The following is a 20,927-nucleotide window of genomic DNA, read 5'->3' on the forward strand; positions in this document are numbered from 1 at the left end:
TTAAGAGCTAGTCTCCTCATTTTCTAGGTTTGATTTCAGGTCTTGAAAGTGTGTACTTTTTTCCCAAATTTAAATGTCACCATAATGGCACAATTTAAACTTTAAGTAGATAAGATAAATAGATGAGGACTGAACACAGCATGTTCCATTTAAAATGTTTTCCCTTTTTTTTCCAAAGAAAAGAACAAAATTAAACTTGCTCCGTAATTTAAAATGCTCTATTTCATCCTTATTATTTTTAGTTTTATGTTGGGTGAGAAGTTTCTCATATACTGATGTCCACTGGAAATGTTCTCCAAAGGCTTTACCAAGCGGTAGTGCTAGAACAACACTACCATACTGCCCACCTTGTAGTTTGGAATATTTCTCCCAAAATGTTTATTTTTTCACTTGCCTTACTAAAAGACATCCAGCATTATCCTTCCTATTCCTGCAGGCTCTCAAAATATTTCCACCATCTGATTCAATCAGCTTGATATTTCACTATATTAAAGGCTTGGAATTATTTGCAGATTTAAAGATTTTGGGCCTCCTTACTTTTGAAAAATGATAATTAAAATGTTTTTTTTTTAAAACCATTTCTGGCTGGGAGCTTTTAAGTGCTACAAAATTACATTTCTCTGTTCATTATAGGACAAGTTTACTTACTTAATTTTTTTATTTGGGTCCCTTACCTTTAAGTTAGCAACAGTTTATGATAAAAATATTGCTCATTATTTTGAAATAGTTCTGATATATACTACTACAGATCATTAAAATTCATAAGTGGATGCTATTTGGTCCTCTAAATCTAGAGCACAGTATATTCTAAAGTAGGCCCTACCCCCATATGTTTTGCCTCATAATTTTGAATTTTTTTTCATCAAAATATTGATAACTATCAGAAATTGTGTCATTTATGTATTTGTGTACTTTTTGACTAAATCATCTGTCTCTACTTCCTCAGACCATGTACCCCATACAAACACATACACTTACATGGAAGCTCCATTAAAGAGCAAAAATAAATGAATAAATATTTTTAAGTGACTGGCTGCATAAAATACCCAGCTTTAGTTGTCAAGGATATTCAGAATATTTGTACAATTGCACTATTTGTCTAACTCTATAACCTCATAGACCTTTTCATGTAAATTAGGACTAGGTGGGATTTTTGAGAGCCATAAACTGGTCAATTCATTTTAGGGAGCCAGAAATTAAGGCTAACAGATGTTCAGTCATTGTGTCCAGAATCTTAGTGATGGTACCAGAGCAGAATCCAGTCACTTGACTTTGAATCCAATAATCTTTAGACTAAAGGAGTTAATTTGCTAGTGAAATCTCCTCAGTATTTTCTCAAAGCAGAAAAACAAACAAAAAATGAAACAAAACATGAGTTCTGTATCTCTGCTTTTTCTTTGATGTAACTAAGCACACTTTTTAAATTTAAAAACCATAGTTTTGAATGATTTCACTTCCTGCCTTTTGGCGTACCTCCCAATACATGTCAACACCTAAGGATTTAGGTGCCCTAAGGAAAAATAGCATCTGGTGGTCAAATAGGTTTTAAAAGCATTGGATATTATGTGGACAATAGACGTTAGCCTATTAGTAGCACTGGAAAAGTCCTACAGTAAAGATACGTGTTTAAGTAAAAGTTTGCTAGACCTACTTCATTGTCATCCTCTTTTCTGCAAACCCATCAATGTCCAGCAGAGTAATATGCCACAGCACATGCTTTGGAAAGCAGTGACCTAAGAAATCTTTGTAAATGGTTTAAAAATAAATCACAAGTATTATTCTTCAGAATTTTCCCTAAACAATCTAATTTCTTGTCTTCTTATGTCATACAATTCTTAATAAATTTCGCTATTCTCACTACTTATGCTCTCACTTAATTAAACCAGGGCTAAACATTATGCATAGAGATGGGACCTGGCATGAGGAAGATGGGAAGTGAAAGGTTGATTTCCTGCCCGGCGTGGCTCCATTACCTCAAAAGTAAAACATAAGAGTGTTCTTTCCAATAGAGCAAATTACAGCCAATTTATTTTTTCATTATTTTGACCCATGATGCTCAGTGTGTGTGTGTGTGTGTGTGTGTGTGTGTGTGTGTGTGTGTGTGTTCCTAGCAAGGTATTCTTAGACAATGCCTACTATTTCTGTGAATCATTTGCTTGGAATATGCTTCACTTACATATACATTCCACGACATTTGCATTTATCCAGTTTCCTTTGAAAATAAGTAGTAAATAAATCAATGGATTTTGAAGGAGACAGAATTTCCTCTCAAAAGAATTTTGATCTTTAGGTAGTTGTGCTCTGAAATTTTCTAGAGAACACCTTTTTACTCTTTAGATAAGTCAGATATTATTTGCTTCTTTTCTGAATCCTAAAAATAATAGTAACTGTTTTGTTTGTTTGTTTTGTTTTGTTTTGTTTGCTGGGTGTGGGATATTTTGATGGAAAAAAAAAGGAAAAGGAACTGGCATTTGAAAGACAACACAGAAAAATGGTGATTTTTCAAATTAAAATTTTTGACAGCTTTAGGATGGAAAATAAACAAACAAATAAACAAACAAAACCAAAAACCAAACAATGAAGTCCTAGCATTTAAAAGTATCTTTCGGGGCGCCTGGGTGGCACAGTCGGTTAAGCGTCCGACTTCAGCCAGGTCACGATCTCGCGGTCCGTGAGTTCGAGCCCCGCGTCAGGCTCTGGGCTGATGGCTCGGAGCCTGGAGCCTGTTTCCGATTCTGTGTCTCCCTCTCTCTCTCTGCCCCTCCCCCGTTCATGCTCTGTCTCTCTGTGTCCCAAAAATAAATAAACGTTGAAAAAAAAAATAAAAATAAAAGTATCTTTCATCTTACATGAAATATTCTCATCAGACACTTGGGCACCTTATCCAGTGCCTTTTGATGCGGCTGTAAAACAAGACAATCCATCTTATTAGCTGGGAAGAAAATTGCCCTTCACCACTGAGGAAAGTATAACTTGTAAACATCAGTCACGCTGATATGATTACATTTTCACTTTGCAAGTGAGCTTTGTACTTAGAGCAACTGATCAGCTATAAGAGAAGCAGAGAGTGAGAGAGTGAGTGAGAGAGAGAGAGAGCGTACATGCACTGTGGACTAAACTATGTTCCCCCAAAATTCATACCCTGAGGCCCTAAGCTCCAGTATGATAGGGCCTTTGAGAACTAATTAGTGTTAAAGTCCTGAGAGTGGGGCCCTCATGGTGGGAATATTGGCTTTATAAGAAGAGGAAGAAAGAAGACAGACCAATCTCTCTCTGCCACTTGAGAACACAGCTTTTTGCAAGCCAGGAAGAGGCCCCTCACTAAGAACTGTGTCTGCTGGCTCCTTGATCTTGGCCTTCCAACCTCCCACTGTCAGAAGTAAATGTCTGTGGTTTCAGCCACTAAGCCTATGGAAGCAGAGTAACACAGAAAGACAGAGAAAAATGTTCTGGCCTGTCCTTTTCATTGCCTCTTCCTTATTTGTAAAAAGCCATGTGAATTTTGCAAGAGTGATGCCAATATGACGTGCATGGATTTGATACTCTGTCAAATTCAGTTTAAGTTTTTCCACAAAAGAAAATTACAGGGAAATTTATGGTAGTAATACGTCAAGAGTCCTGTTTGGTCTTGTGCTTCCAAAAACTGTAAGCAACAGTAGCCTAGTGTCAAAATTGAACCTCAAGGCCAGCGAACACTCTAGGAGAGACGGCAGAAGACCAAATAACAAATAAGGGCCACATAACCAAAGCTGCCAACTACAGTTCCACCCAATAACATGGAAAGCATTTATATGAATTATGAAAAAGAAGGACTCTGTAACTCTCAAGTTTTCAACCATGAATCATTCACATCCTATACTGTGTTTGATAAATGTTTCCAAGTGAAAAATCAAAAAAAAAGAAAAAAGACATTTTGCCAAATAAATCTAGCAGTGTCCCAAAGGAAAGCATCAAAAGGATATTCATTTATAAAATTATAGTTCAGTAGATAAATTATGAAGGTTTAAAGAACATGCTGTTTCTTCTATTTGTCAATTTATAAGTTGACTCAACGGGTGCAAGCCTAATTCATGATAAATCAAAAATCATCTCAAGAATGCGTTTTTCTTTTTTTTTTTTTCTGCTCCATCACATAAAATGCATGATTTAAAAGCAGTGTGCTATAAATTTCAGATCTCAGCTATATGGAATGCATAACTCAAAATATTAAAATGCTTTACTATCTATCTTTAAGAAAGTAATAATGAAGCGTTGAGATATTTGAGGGGAAGGAGTTTAACTCTCAGAAATAAGTGTCATTTAACATAACTTGCAGTGTGATCTTATTTGAGATGAAATTGAATAAAAATAAAAACCAACCATACTCAAACCTTTCTCAATTTAGTCTTTCTTCCCTTCATGAAAAAAGAAGATTCTGTCAACTGAATTAGACTAAATTGGAAGATATTTTAAGAATTGGGAGAAAACAGTGAAAAGCCACAGATCCATGCTCGAACAAGTACTCATGGAAGTCAGGCACAGGGCTAACCCAATGAAAACATTATTCTATGAAAATTTTCCTTGCGTACAATTAGAGGCATTTTTCTACAAAAATGGTTTCCGCTGACAGGATGCGGCTGTAGTCAAGGCGTACCCATGCCAGTGCGTCATCCCTTTGGACTCCCCTTGCCCACCCACATGTCTATATTGGTGCCCTACAGAGACAGGGCAAAGTATGTTGTGGAAAAAACAAAACAAACAAACCACACATTGAAAGTCCTGTTATCTAGTTTCTATGTTGCAGCTGAAATTTTCAGTTACCACTAACCTTATTTTTTTTCTGTATAAATCAACATATCTTCACGGCAGTCTGTATTTAAATGTACCTCCATTTTGTGTTTAATGAATATACCTAGTTGGAAATTCTGTTTATTCTTCCACACTTAGTCAGGGTAAACTTGACAGCACAACTCAAACGTCAATGGGCAGCCGCCTCTAGCATTTCTATGCTGTATTCTATGCTATGCTGTTGCTGCTTTTGTTGGTCTTAGAAATAAGTGCGACACTGCTATTCACCATTATCTTGTAAGTTTCAATTTTTTCTTAAAGACTATTTAAAGGGCATGTGTAGGGGCACCTGGGTGACTCAGTCAGTTGAGCATTCGACTCTTAATTTCAGCTCAGGTCACAATCTCATGGCTTGTGGGATGGAGCCCCACGTTGGGCTCTGTGCTGATGGTGCAGAGCATGCTTGGGATCCTCTCTCTCCTCTCTCTTGGCCGTTCCCCTGCTCTCTCTCACTCTCTCTCTCTCTCAAAATAAGTAAACATTTTAAAAAATAAATAAAATGCATATGTAATACACACACATGTATTAACATAATTATATACTATTAGATATCATGATATAAAATCATGATTTTGTTCAGAAAGGGTCCTCTGGTCCTCCTACTGGACGTGCCACAACAGCAAGGTCCCTGCCTACCTTCTACACAGGCCATTTCTCAAGGTTGGTTGTGCAAGTGGCAATCCCAAGAGATAAGGCAGTGTCTCCCCCGGACAAAAAGCAGGCTGCTCACTGCTTGTTATATAAGCGGTGGATTGCCTCGGCTCAGAAGCCTCAGCTACGGTGCAAATTCACTCCCCGAGCAGTCACCTCACTGCCATGGGACCTGGGTGTCTGAGGCACCGACACAAATCTCTGGCTGTTCAGGCTGACCTTAGAGCAGCACGTTAATACAGGGCATTGCCTTTGGCCCAAGAGCTCCTGTCTTCCGCCAACGTAGTGCTTTGCAAGTAGTGTAAAATCAAATCCCAGCCTGACAATCCTATATATGCAAACATTCACAGCTATGACTCAAGAATATAAATAACTGATGCTGTATGTCTCCAAGAACAATCGTGATGAACACTTTGCTGAAGCATCGCTCTGTGAAAAAATATCAGAACAATTATTTCTATTATCTTCCTCTCCTGTTACACTGAACTGTTTTTTAAAGCAAATTTCTGTGACTTACCATAAGTTTCATGATATAGAAACCTGCCTTTTCAAATCCCACTGCCATGTTCAAACAAAAGAAATCCCAGACCTGTTTCTCTTGTGATGATAATTGACCAGGATTAAAACGTTCCCAAATATTAAAAAGGTATCGGCTTTGGCAAGTGGGGGACCAGAAGAAAAGGGGTTTCAAACATCAAAGGAGGCTCTCAAAATACTCTTTTATGTGAAGAAAGTCCCACTCTCAGTCCCTTATCTTGAAAGCCCACATTGGTTAGAGAGTGCCCTTTAAAGGATTACCTTAACATGCAAGGAATCGGCCCCTCTGTGATGTGTTCTGAAATTTATACTAAAACATGGCTGCATGACTGATGTTGGGGGATACAAAGTAGGTCAGGAGGCAGGAGGAAAGGCTTGAATTCCAAAACTGAGCCAGAGTTCAGATATGAAGCCACTTGCGTAAAACACAACAACAAACAAAAAACCCTCAAGCAAACAGGAATATGGTAGTTGGTTATCAATTTGCAGAATGCCATCTCATGATTTTACTGCATAAGGGAGCCATGCAAGGCGTTAAGAACTACAAGTCCCAAGGCACTTCTTGAAAGTATAAATCTCTTTTCTCTGCCAGTATGTGGAAGAGGATATTCTTTGGCTGAAAATTATCCCAGTTTCTCAGCTTTCTAAATATGCTTTCCTACACAGTTTATCTTTTAGAGGCATGGTTGTTTTTATTTCTATTTTTCTCAGTAATAAATCAAATCCATGATAGTTAAACTAAGACCAATGATAATTAAGTGTATAGGGTAAAAACGGAAGTCCCTTTCACCAGCACTTATTTTCGCCACCCCACATTAGGTCCATCTACTGCCACTAAAATAGAACTTGATGTGTATTTTCCAACTCTTTCTCCGTGTGTATCTCTTTTCAGTGACACGTTGTATTCGGTGTTCCGCAACATGCTTCCTTTCCACGTAATAACATGCGACACCTACTGTTCCATGTCAGTAAACTGTTTCCCCATTTTCAAACATCTAGATAGTATTTTACAGTGTGACTTTTATAATTGGTTTAACCCTTCCCCTACTGACAAATGCTGAAAAATTTCCCCCTGATTTTCACTGTTTCAAAAATAAAATGATACACTGAAGTTTCAAACTCTTTATCGCAGCCTATGGATTCCGTGCAATTTGGAGTCTGCCTTCCCCGGAACCTCTCGTACCGACTCTGCCCCACTGGCCTTGCTTCCGTCCTTGGTGTCAATGCCCACCTTGGGCCTCCACGTGGAGGGGCTGTCCCTAGATCTCCGTGTGGTGGCTCCCCCAGCTTCCTCAGAGAGGTATTGCTGGACATCCCAAGCTGAGCAGTCTGATTTACCTGCAGGAGCCATCGTCCCTTCTTGGTGCACCGCCTACCCTGTGCTCCACACTCTCTGAAATTACCTTCGTTCACATGATGATTGGCTCCCTTTGCTATAAACAAGCTCTTTTGTCCGATGTTCCCCAATGTATCCTTTATGAGAAAAGTGCCTGGCACAGAGAGGGCTCTCAATAAATGTCTGCAGAGAAACCGGAGGCCTGGCATGTCCTTCACTGTGTCACAGTGCATTCAACGGGCATGTCCACAGGAGACATACCGAGAAGAAAACTGCTGGCCAGAGATGTACACACATGAAATGTGCATGGGCACTTTCCAAGTGCAGTCCCCTAAAATGCTTTCATGACAATTTACATTTCCTCCAACATTATATAGGTGGCTCTTTCTCCTGAATGAAGTTTTCAATGCCAATATGACAAATTAAAAGAAAAAAAAAACAAAACATTTAGTTTCTGTAAATATTACCATGACTTCAAGAATCTTTTTACATATTTACTACATTTGTGTTTCACCTGCAAATACATCATTGCTGAAAATATTTCTATTTTTTTCTTTGGCCATTAAGAAACTACCATTTTTATTTTCTTCTTTTATTGTACAAGATTAGAGAGGGTTGTTTTATTTTATTTTATTTTATTTTATTTTATTTTATTTTATTTTATTTTATTTTATGTTGGCTGATTAGTTTAGATCATAAATCTATCTGGAATGATGTTTGTCTATGGTATGATAAAGACTATTTTAAAAATGTAGAGGTCTCTTTTTCTTATTAGAAAATGGCCTTGGTAGACATTTTAGACATTTTCAAAAAAAGCATGGTGAAGAAAATAAAAATCACCCAGACGGTCTCATTGTTATATATGTGATTTCTTTCAACTGTTTTTCCTGCAAGTGGATGTCCATGGAAACATTTATTCATTCATATAGTGTATACACTTTCATGTGATATCTTTTCTTCTTGTGCTATAAAAACTTCTTTTGTCAATATTTATTTTTTTAATGTTTTATTTTATTTTATTTTATTTTTTAAGAGAGAGAGAGAGACAGAGAGACAGAGAGAACACAAGAGGGTCAGATAGAGAAAGGAACAGAGGATCCAAAGCAGGCTCCGTGCTGAGAGCAGAGAGCCCGACGCAGAGCTTGAACTCACGAACCACGAGAACATGACCTGATCTGAAGTTGGACGCTTAACCAACTGAGCCACCAAGGCACCCCTTGTCAATATTTTTCAAATATTATTTTAATGATGATATTATTTTAATGTGTAGGTATATCCTAATTGTATGTTTTAATAATTCCTATTGTGACAGTTAATTCCTGTTTCTAATATTGAAAAAAATAATGACCTATCAATGACAACCCTCACTCATAAAATCTCCAGGACTGTCTCTGATTACATTCCCAGAATATTCTTAATGTGGACTCACTGAGAAAAGCGTAAATTATTTGGCTCTTTTCAGAGCTTTCCAAGACAGGCTGTACTATATTATCCATTTATCCCACCAGCTACGAGGCAGAATCCTACCAGGAGGGGGAAAAAAAGAAGCCATACTAAGCATTTCTGTAAGAGTGCACTGCATATAAGAAGTTGGTTATAAAAGTTTTGGAAGGCACGGGGAGCCTGGGTGGCTCAGTCGGTTGAGTGTCAGACTTTCGATTTCTGCTCAGGTCATGATCTCATGCTCATGAGACAGAGCCCCACATCAGGCTCTGTGCTGAACATGGACCCTGCTTGGAATACTCTCTCTCTCTCTCTCTCTCTCTCTCTCTCCCCCCACTCCTCGCTGCCTCTCCTCCTCCTCTCTCTCAATAAATGTTTATCAATAAATAAACATTTTTCTTAAGTGTTGGAAGGACAGCCAAGAAAAAGACGAGTAGAGTGAGATTTGATTAACCTGGAACCGTAAGAAGTGGCTACTGCCCTCAGGACTGGGCAATTTCAATGGAAGCAATAGTTCTGTCAGAATTCATGAGATACCCTGAGAATGTGCTGCTACGCTGGGTGCCACAGAGACAGATGAGGAAACACCAAGGATCTGCCATCCAGCCACGGAGGAGCAGAGGAGAAGGACCACAGACACGTCCAGAAGCAGGAGGGAGTCAGAAGACAGACACGGAGCAGGATGAGGAAAGAGAAAATTAGTGTTTTTCTCTCTCCCACCTTTCCATCTACTGGAAGGAGGTAACAGGAACCAGCTGGCAGGGGAAGATGGGAAATGTAGTTTGCCACCACCAAGCCAAGTGTGAGGGCGCACAAAGGGGACAAGGGTGGGTGGGCTGTGGGAAGGGTGTTTCCAGAGCACTCGCACCTTTGGGTGTATAGTCAGGTTAAGTGTATGCGGGCGCACAACCGGACTTCTTAGGATCGTAAGACACTTTCCCAGAACAATCCGGAGAGTTAAGGATGTTACTGTGCCTACGTGAACAGTAACCAGACTGCTTTCCGTTGGTCTGCTACTTCTTGTGGTAGCTGCAAACCAGGAATTTACATGTTGATTGTTATCAGGACTTAGAATTATGGTTACTTCCTAAAACACAAGTATGTTTGGAAACATTAAAGGTCGAAGAGCTACTCTATCTTACTTTTTTATTTTTTTCTCTGCAGGACTGCGGTAACAATATTTCACATATCTCACATTTCTGCACGGTGGCAGGAAAGCGTAAGCAAGTGCGAGTTGACTTCTACCTGAAAGTATAGAACATCTTAAAAACAGCAAGTCGAAAGACCAGAAGTATTTCCTCTTAACACAAATGACCAGTAGCTGCTAGCTCGTCGCCTACCCATCACTTTTCAGTGCTAGTCAAACACTTTCTCCAACGGAAAACAGTTTGTTAACGCCAACAACCAAGTGATTTTTCTCAGCGATATTAAAAGCCAATCCTGTTCCTCACTCAGGCTACTTATAACACTAGCCTAATTCTATTAGAGGTCAGCACAATTCCTTCGCCACCAAAAATAAAACATCAGCATGAGTTTCTTCTTTAGCACGGACACCAGCAATGGGCATGATTTCTTATCTACCCCATCCACATTTTACGGGATTTATTCCATTTCTTTGATTTTCACAGAAGCTTAAACCTTCATTGGAGTAAGCTTTCTGGTTGCAAAGGTAATTTTTAGTAGGTCAAGTCAACCTATAATGGTTACATTTATATCTTAGTGTAGCTTCAAAAACTAATTTTAATACATACACAAAATAGAAACAGAACAGATCACTTTTTTAGATTAAGTTTTTGTGTTGACATATTTATATTTAATTGGCAAATCCCATTCAATTATGTCTGTGGTCAAGAGAGCATACTGGAAAGACAGTTGTAGAAAGTGAAAAGCTATAGGTGCTACCCCTACTGTAGGAAACTCTGAAATACACAGGAAATATGAAATATGCTTGAGCAAATTTTCTGGATGATTAAAAGCTATAAGTGCCATAAATTTACCCTTAAACATCAGGTGTGATTCTTATACTATCCACTACCTTCTTAAAATATTAGGATCATTAGCCAATTGATGTTGGCAATATAATTATACACATTCCACAAAAATATTAACCATTTGTATCGTTCAGCATCTAATAAAGCCAGTTAAATTAGGGTCCTATTTATTCACGGAGAAAAAAATAGTAAATATGTGTGTTTCAAATTAAAACTGGCAGTCTACTGAGTATGTAATTTAAATGTATTTCAAGTCTTATCCACTTCCAGAGCCCCAAGATAGAGATCAGTGACAGATGTCAGTGTTCAGGAATTGAGAAACCCACAACGGGAAAATTAATGATGTTTAAGTAAACTCCCCTCTCTTCCATAGTAACTGAAAAATAACCTCTCTTCTCCTAGAAAGCCTGTCCGTATTTTGCATAGAAAGCTCAGTGGATGGGCAGAACCTGAGACCCTGAGTTAAGCAACCTCACAAGTGCCCTTTCCCAGATCTCATTGCTGTATCAGAAAATACGTGTCTCTGTTATTTGGGTCAGTTGTCATGGGGATGCTAAAGCGAAACCTTCCTAATCAGGTAACCTCCTGCTTGAGATTTGCAATGAATAAACACAGCCAGATCTCTATTTATCATCAAATGACCACCTACTCTTTTGGGGGGTCTAATACTTAAAACATATACATTTTTTTTCTATTAAGAAGGCTTTTCTTGCCACATAAAATGTTTAATAGCAAATTCCAGTGCAATTAGGACATTTTGTCTTTATTTCTTTCCTTTCTGACATGAGCTTCAGCTGTTGACTGAATCTCTCGTTCCCATGCTTGTTTTCTTTCTTTCTTTCTTTCTTTCTTTCTTTCTTTCTTTCTTTCTTTCTTTCTATTTGTTTTACTGCTGTCAGGAATGATCTTCCTTGACAAGGTAAGTTCAGTCGACATATTTGGACGCTGCCTCTCCTAGAGATGTATCTTGTTGACCTTTGCAAATTCAGGTTGTTGTTTTCATTGTTTTGATATAGTAAGATGAAAAAATGGGGTAGTACTTAAATATAAATATAACTAAAAGCAAATGGTAAGAACATGGGATTAGGAAACTAGACATTTTAAAATTATCCATCTTTGTTTCATTATTTTGTTGGCTTGAGGTCTAGGGGACAATTTCAGTCTCCTAAACTACATTTCACTACAAGACAGAAAGCCCTGAAAGGTGGTATTTACTATTTCCCCATTAAGATAACATAATGGTTACTGTAATTTTTTTTTTTTTTTGTTTTTTGAGGGTAGGGGAGAAGCAGGTGAATTCGGAATTCATCCAGAAAGAAGAATATAAAAGGGAAAGCTAGCGTCAAAGCCAAAGTAAAATTTGCTTTTACTTATTCTATATGACATTTCTCTCTCCAGCCTACCAAAGTAGTATACATGAATATAATGATAGCAACTAAATGAGTTATCAGCATCTCCAGAATAGATGTTACATGTTTTGGCATACTAATGGCAGCCAGTTGGGATATTTAGTAGTTCACAAAGAGTCCTATAGGACTTCTTGTCTCTGGAAAAAAGTCATTTACTGAATGATACTGAAAACCAACAGCTTGGCTCTTGGGTGTCATCTGAGCATGGAACATGGCCACTCTGAACTTATGAGCCTAGCGGGCACTTTCTGTACGTGGGTTTCTCCGCCAGACCACTAATGCTTTTGGCCCCAATAGCCATGACTAGTTGTCAGACATCCAGACCCAGGTCAAAACCAGACCAACACACATGGCCACCCAGGGAAGGGGAGTAATTTTGGGCTCAGGGTGAGGTAATAATTTGGTGTGCTTTCAACCCATTTGTTCAACATTTGCTCCTAGGAGCCACACAGCACTTCCTGAGGACAGTTCTGAGAAGAAGGGACGCTGCTAAGCGCTCCTGTATGATTGCAAGCAGTTCAGCTCTGGGCCCAAACCCAAATGCTCATTCAGCAAACTAACACCCTGCAGGTACTGGGAACCTTCCTCTTTAGAAAGCAGTTTGGTGACCAGGTGCTGTTAATCATGCATGTCCCTTGGTGACTCACAGCCCACTTCCTGCAGCTCTGTGAATCCTGCCTGCCAGCTCACACAGGACTCTGCCTGCAAAGAGCTATTACAGCTGAGTTCTGGCATGGGAAAGGTGGGCTGTGAATCCTGGCTCTCTCCCTTCCTGATGCCACGACCATCAGGACAACTCACCGAGCATCTCCGACCTCCGTCTCCTCACTTGTAAAAGCGACAATAGTAAGATTTCTTACCTCCTGAGTTGCCGTGAAGACCAGATGAAAGGACACAGTTAGAGTGTTATCTGGCATGTAGTAAGCATTCAGTTAAACTTAGCAATTATTATGTGTAGCATCCATTCTGCAGAGGTACTTTGCACCCCGCCTGAGTGGCCTAACCTTTATTTTTGCTCTGCCCATCATCTCTATTTCCCATTCTGTGCCGCCAACAGGGGAGGGGACAGGGCTCAGCGTGTCATTACGCTGTGTTCACTTTCCCTTCTTAAAAGCAATCCCTTCCCCCCTCCCTCAAACCTGGCGGCTCTACAGGATCTTGAAAGCCCCCCATTTTTAAACAAATGAGCTTGTGGTGTGGAGACATGAGCAGGGCACGGTTGACGCTGTGGATTATTTTGTCCCGGCACTTTTTTGACAGGGGCCTTTCCCTGGTGTCGATCAAGCTCCTCAAGGGTACGCAGTGCCGTCAGATACCCCACCCCCAGCCTCTGACACCTAGGAACATGCTGGAACATTCTTCTGGCTGTCCTCGTGAAGGACGTGCTGGCTTCCCACATTTGTTTTCTTCTTTCCTGTCCTTCAGTTTACTGACCCAGCACGGCGAGGAGGAGAAACCAGGACGGCAGATTTCGCATCGTTTTGTGGCCAGTGAAAATCTTTGGCTAAAGATCTGGCTGCAGCCAGTGCCAAGTGGCTATGAGTCCGCACGCGGTTCATTATTTCTTAATTTCCTATTTGCATGCGAGCCTCTAGGCCAGAGACATCAGTAAACATCGAGACATTTGTCCCCATAGACTCTGGGACACTTGTTTACCAAGTGCCCACTGTGCTCCCTTCATTGAGCGGAGAGCACTCACATATGTTACACTGAATCCTCATAACTCTGTAAAATGGTTATTATTATCCCGTTGATAAGAATACAAATCACATTCAAAGAGGTCTTGGAAGGAGAATTTGAAATCTGGTCTGGCTGACACCAAAGCTCATGATTTTTCTTTCATCACACTGTTTTAAAGGATAATTTTAGAAAGAAACAAGAAATCTGAGCTGCAAAAATACTATGTGAAACCGAAGATTCCCTAGGTATGCTGATTTTGTTTATTTGGTTGCAAACTATTACAGGAGTAGGGAATTATCCCTACATACATCATATACTTTTATCCGAAGTCCCTCCACATGTGTGTGTGTAGGGGGGAATAATCCACCAGTATTAACAGACCCTGAGAGACTAACACAGTCAGAAGAGAGTATGTTCAGAGACTGATACAAGTCAGGACACAGTATGTTCACTTAGTGACAGCTAATGAGACTTTGACTATATATTTTGAAATAACGGTACAACACTTTTGAAATTACAGTATACTTTGAAAAATACTGGTTCAAATTATCAAACTATGTGTATGTAGTAACATAATAGCTACTTTCACTGGGACTTTCACTTATAATTTCATTGCGAGATTAGTTTTCTTTTGAGAAATTTTGGGTAGCCAAAGATAAATTTAGCCATTTGAAAAGTTTACCACTTACTGGCTAGAAAGCAGCCAGTTTTTTTTTTTTTTGTTTTGTTTTGTTTTGTTTTGTTTTGTTTGAGTGTTGGTTGAGTAAATAGACTGTGCTTCTCAGACAATGCATTTCCTAGTTTTGTGCCAATAAATAGAGTTTTCTTTTTAGGGGTGCCCGGGTGGCTCATCCGGTTAACCATCTGACCCTGGCTCAGGTCATGATCTCATGGTTCATGGGTTTGGCCCAGCGTTGGGTTCTGTGCTGATGGCTCAGAGCCTGGAGCCTGCTTCGGATTCTGTGTCTCCCTCTCTCTCTGCCCCTGCCCTGCTCTCACTCTCTCCCTTCTCTCTCTCAAAAATAAATACAAATTAAAAAAAATTTTAATAAAAGAAAAAAGAAGAAGCTAAAAGGTGTAATAAGAGTATGTCACAAATTAGGAAATCTTATTGGGATTTGAAAAAGAAGGAGGTGGAGGAGATTAGGAAAGACTGAAGCCAGACTATCTAAGCAAAACTGCCTCCGTGGGAAACGCCTACAGAGTTTTAATACTTTTGTTACATATCCTTTGTTCTTAGTGATACAGGAGAAAGGTCATCTAAAGAAAACTATTACACAGTTGCCATCACAGACCTTCAAGGAGGAGCAGAGGTGGTAACCAGAAGCTGAAGCAAGGTAGTGGCTCAAGGGACAGCTCAAAAAAAATCACTCAGGCTCATTTTGCGTGTCTGGAAGAGCTGGAGTGGGGGTCAGGAGGTTGAGTTATCAGCTTCTACCTGGTTTTGTCCATTTCTCTGTGTGTCGGGTACCTACCGAAAAGCCTTGGCCTGGTTTAACAAGCACGTTCCATATACTGCACAGAATGATTTGTTTTATTCTCTAGTAAGTGGTTGTATGTGCAAAGAATACAAGTTCCCTGGCCCAGCAGCACCACAGAATGATCTGTTGCAAATGTTTTATCCTCTGGTGCGGGCACATACGTTTCTCAGGAAGCAGTTAAAACGCAAGAAATGGAGCACTCAGTACTTACAAAATGGTTTTGAAAAACTTTTAGTACAAGAATTGGAAATCTGATATGTTAGAGACATTCTACACACACACACACACACACACACACACACACACACACACACACACACACACTCTACACATAGAGACATAGAACATATACACATGTAAATATAATTTTGTAACTAATTTTGGGCAGACACGAACTCAAGCTTCAAGTCTAGTCTATAACCCCAAGCTAGGAGTCCCCAGTCTGTTCCCTGTATGTCTAGAAACTTGAATTTATTCTTCAGAGCTCTAATGAAATATCTTCCAGCAAACCTCACAGCCACCCCAGCCTCACCTGTGAGCGGCCAGAACCTCCTGTTCAAATTTCCACTTAAATACTTAGCACGTGTTGCAATGTTTTGCTACTTGGTTGGCTAGATACTTCTGTGTCACTCATTTTTCTATTGTTTACGCCACGCACACATAGAAGCATATGGAAGGTCTTACTGAATGAGGCAATGACCATGAAGATTTATTTGTCTATTAAAAAAATAAATAAAATCATTGGGTTAACAAAGGAATTTTGCTTTTCCTAATGACTCTGCCTCCCTAAAATACGCTGAACTTAACCGGTTATAAAAGAAGTTGGAACCGTTAAATGCAACCTACACACAAGGAAGGAAGGAAGAAAAATTAGAGGGTCTGACTGTCTTATGTCACCCAAATGGTCACACACATGCACACAGATCCTCACAGGCGGGGAGCCCCAGACCGACTGTCATCATCTCTGACACAGGCATGCCTCCACCCTCTTTAAAACAGCCACGCGGGCATTCCTGCTGTACATTTGGCCACCCTTCGTACAGAGGACTCCGCTGTCCTTATCACACTGGTTAGACTAAGTCATCACCTGGGCCAAAAGGCAGCCTGGGACTAAGGACCCTGCCCACCAAGGGCACTTCACGGAGGAGAGCTACTACACCGAGGAATCCAGGCTTCACTCGGACAGTCTGAATGTTAAATACTTGAACACGTTAGACAAGTGAAGTAGTGTAGACACCAAGAAATGGACAGAGAGAGAGAGAGGGGGATGGAGAGACAGCAAACAGGGAAAGACCATGAGGTAAGAGAGGAGAGGGAGAAAACAGGAGGTGGAAGGTGAAGTAAAGGCGGGCAGGGGTCCAGGCACAAAAGTAGAGACGGCGATAGCCCAGTCATGGGCTGGATGGAGAACCCACTTCTGGAGGGAGCCGCTAAAGCTAACAAGATCCTAAATATAGTGAACACTGATGTCCCAGCCGTAATACATCCTAGCAGGAAGTGCTCAGAGGAAGCGTGGTTTCTTCTTCCTCCTCATTTCCTCCAGCACTTATACTCCGAACCACCTTCCTCCAAGGCATTAAAGTGCATTTCCGTTCCTTATAACTTAGTTTAAGGAACACTCAAACCCAAGTTTGCATAATAGTAAGCTAGAGGGGCTTTCTGAGTTTGTGATGCATGGAAGGCGGGTCTGAGCTCTGGATAATTAGGGATGACTGGGTGGTCAAGAAAGGAGAGCACAGCCTCCAGAGGACTGGTCCCAGGCCCCTTACAGCACAGCAAGCAGTGGGTTCTACCCCAGAAAGTGGATATTCTTTGCTCCCCACGTGAAGGTCCTGATGTGCCCCCCCCCCCCCAGCATCTCCTTTAGCGTCTCCAGGTGCAGACTGAAATTCTCTTCAAATCTAGTTGAAACTCTCAGTCGTGCTCAGACACCTCAAAGGCACATAAGTCATATTCTAACATTTACACTGGTAAACCAGACACGGGGGTCAGGGTGATTGGGAGGATGAAGATGAGTTAATCACCCAGAAGATTCCTAAATCCCCATGTCTATTGGAGTTGGCCTTTGTATTTTCATACGTATTGGTTATTAATACTCCAAACTACACATGCTTGAGGCAACGTGGAATTTCAAGTGAAAGCTATATGGTTTGCAGGCAAGAAGGGGGAAAGAAGGGTTCACTGGAACTGAAGCATCACATATTTGGGGGGAAAAACCAGCAAAAACAAACAGACAAAGAACAAGAAAATCCCCAGTCTTTCCAGGGCAGAGTATGGTTCTCACCTAGTCCCCTTTGGGTAAAATTCATTCCTTTCTTCATCTGCACACATGTGGCACCTTCAAATGGAATATTTCCCACATCATGAAATCAAGCTGTATTTATAAACGTATGCTGAGAGAAAGTAATAGATGACCTACCTGTGGGGTTTTTTGTTGTTTTTGTTTGTTTGCTTATTTTTGTTCTTCCTGTTTGTGGACTAAAAGGACAGAAGAGGGACAGAAATTAGAAGGGAAAAAGGAAAGTACTGAGTTGGATCTACAGTCCACGTTTGAGTGAAACAATCCATTTGGTTGGCCAGGGTGACTTTCCCTGTCTCTCACTCTTCCTGGGTCCGATTATCAGTCTCATCCGAGCCAACAGGGAAAGTGGCCACACAATGATCAAAGAGGGGACCTCGTTCAGCTTAGTGGCAACTCCTGGATGAGCAGCGTGGTATATTTTCCAAGAGGTGGACTGCTGCAGGCCTGAACACCTCCAAGCCACAGCTTATTTGCAGCAAGAGCAAATGACATTGGCAAGAAGTAACTTCCCACTCCTAACAAGCGAGTTCATTTTAAGACGTGATGATTCAAGCTTTCATCTGCCACAATCAGTCTCATATTTTCAGGATGATGAGATTGGTAAGTGAGGCTGGTTATCAAGTGCCCACGTGCAATGGTGTTCACATCGTCTTCCTTCGACCTGGCAGGCTCGAAACCTGTTAAAGGAGCTTCGACTTGATTAAAGGAAGAAACAGAACATGCCGAGGGAAAGGTCTGCCTAATACGAAAGCGGAGGTACTTAAGACTGCTAGGCTTCCCGTACCCTAAATTTGCAGGAGCATCCGGGGATCCCTCATAGACAGTCCCTCAGAAACGCACACAGATGAGAGCTTGAAAGAGACCATGCTCAGCTGTCTCGGGAAGGCCACATGTGGTCAAACTCAGAGGAGACACCATTCCCTCCACGGAAGCCCAGTACTAGGCATAGAGGCAGGACTCATGTGTGGACCCCCATTTCAAGTATCCAGGAAACAGCTAACGAGGCATTTATTCAAGCAACCTGAATATATCACAGCTCTCTGCTCTCTCCTCTCCTTATGAATTTCAAGCCAGGGAGATGTCTTCCTCACATTTCTCTCGGAAGTCTAAATGCTGGGGGAGAGGAGTCCTCTGGGCTATATTTGGCCTACTTTTGTTTGGCCACGTGGTCTTTAAAACACCATAAATTTGAAAGCCATTATATGGGCAAGCTCTGAAGACAGCTGGTACCACCACTTGCAAAGTTTCTTATCACTGCATGATTCATAAAATTTTGTTTCCCACATGGCTCCTATAACCATGAGCAGGGTCCTCAATTTATCATGCTTTCGAAAGGCCCTGAGGGAGAAACTGGATGCTCACCCATACTCAGCAATTACATTCCCTACTTTCCATGTGCTTTAAGGAGGTTGTAAGGGGTAGGGAAGGGTATTTGGTGTGATTTCTCTTTCTCTACCCCTCAAAGCTAAAGAAATACTAATTCAACTATCCTACTTACTTTGAGTTCCAAAATAAATCTTCCAGTCAGGGTCGGGCTAATCCCTTTAACTCTCCTCTCCAAGGCCATCCTGATCCCTATCCTTGTCCTCCTCCCCTGCCCCCCCATGTCCAGCCTGCACAGTTAACAGTTCTCCTAAAGGGCTCTGCGGACTGGCTCTCAGCAGGTGCCTCAGTGCCTCCCAGCAGAGACATACATTACCTCCCATTACGATTGTGGCAATGCAGTATGAGGACGTAATGAATTTTCAGCCACTTAAAAAAAAAAAAAATACTTGTGTAAAGAAAAGGAAGCATCTGGATTCCATACAGTATCCTTGTACAATATCTGCTTTTTATCTCAGAAAGACTTTTTCTGAGGCAGCTAGACCTTCGGATTAACGTGCCCGGGCAGAGGAGCTTGATTCTGAGGTGAACTTGTTGTTTCAGTTGAAGAGACACCGTCTGGGAGCTTTAATTTAAACAGAAACCCTGCAGGACTCACTTGTGCATACAGCTGTCAAAGCAATTCAATATCCAGAGACAAATAGGGTATAAGAAACCTACCAGCATATTGTACTTGGACGCAACATCTTTTAGTGTTGCCATGGGGCGCCTGGGTGGCTCAGTCGGTTAAGCGTCCAGCTTTGGCTCAGGTCATGATCTCGCGGTTTGTGGGTTCGAGCCCCGAGTTGGGCTCTGTGCTGACAGCTTGGAGCCTGGACCCTGCTTCGGATTCTGTGTCTCCTTCTCTCTCTTCCCCTCCCCCGCTTGTGCTCTATCTCTCTCAAAAATGAATAAACATTTAAAAAAATGTAATTATGTTGCCATATTCTGCACATTGTCGGATGTGCTCAATTTTAATATTTCATCTAATAGAATATGTAATCTGGCCTGTTGTGTAGTAAGTAGTGAAATAAATGCTTATGTGGTTTGTTAGGGCAATTAATTCAAAATAAGGGACAATGATAACATTATAATATGACATGTTATCAGTTCATACAAGAAATTTCTCTAAGGAGCACAATATTCTGAAAACAGGGGTATCTATATTATATCACAGAGACAAGCAAATATCCATTATTCACTTAGGAAAAAACGGTATACCCTTGTAATAAGTTTAAGACACCGGCAAGCAAAATAAAGCTCAGGGACAGAAAAACCATTGTCCCCTGTCTTCTTGCAGGCCAACCTCCCCCCAGCCCCCCACCGCCCCTGCCCCTACCAACACACACACTTCTCAGACACGCTCTTGGCCACCCCGCCCACTCTTCCACCCTCCCCTTTCAGCCCACGCCACGTGTCCCCACCTTCTTGTCCTCCTCACACTCTCCTCTCCGTCCGACCACATCAGGCATCCCCGGATCTGCTTGGTCTGACTCTGGGAGTCTCCTGAGCCAGCCTTCTCTCCATTGGCTCCGACTACCTCGCACTTCTGCTGGTGATCACAGTGACCTCTCACTTTGTCTCCCTCCCTCCCCTCTCAATCTACTCTTTCAAGTTGATGGGTCTACCCCACAGCCAGAAGCAGGAAGTTCTCACTATTAACAAGGCTACATCACCTGCAAAGCTAGGGTCTCTAACCACAACCCTTACGGCCCGCATGACCCGCTCCCAAGCTTACTGCTTTCTGTTCTCCAGGGCACTTTTTGCCCCAGTCACTAAAACTATTTCCAAATAACCAATCTGTTTTGACCGAAAACACAGGAGAGGCGCTGCCATGCAGTGGCAAGAGCAGTAACTTCGGAGTTAAACGTACCCATTGGAATCCGGCCTCTACCGCTTGCCAGATGT

At 41.1% G+C, this 20,927-nt stretch overlaps 1 protein-coding gene and 1 long non-coding RNA gene across 3 annotated transcripts in view; both read right to left on the reverse strand.

Annotated features, from left to right (window-relative positions):
* Positions 1-20,927, reverse strand: part of PRKN (parkin RBR E3 ubiquitin protein ligase) — a 1,357,610-nt gene that overhangs the window by 1,012,894 nt on the left and 323,789 nt on the right. The window lies entirely within an intron of this gene.
* On the reverse strand, positions 2,391-20,302 carry LOC147581356 (uncharacterized). The gene is made up of 2 exons (XR_015251707.1): positions 2,850-20,302; positions 2,391-2,614 (listed from the first exon to the last, which is right to left on the reverse strand). It is a non-coding gene; the product is annotated as an uncharacterized LOC147581356 (long non-coding RNA).

This window comes from Puma concolor, chromosome B2 (genome assembly GCF_028749965.1).
Source record: "Puma concolor isolate L17-30 chromosome B2, mPumCon1.1.hap2, whole genome shotgun sequence".
NCBI classification, from domain to species: domain Eukaryota; kingdom Metazoa; phylum Chordata; class Mammalia; order Carnivora; family Felidae; genus Puma; species Puma concolor.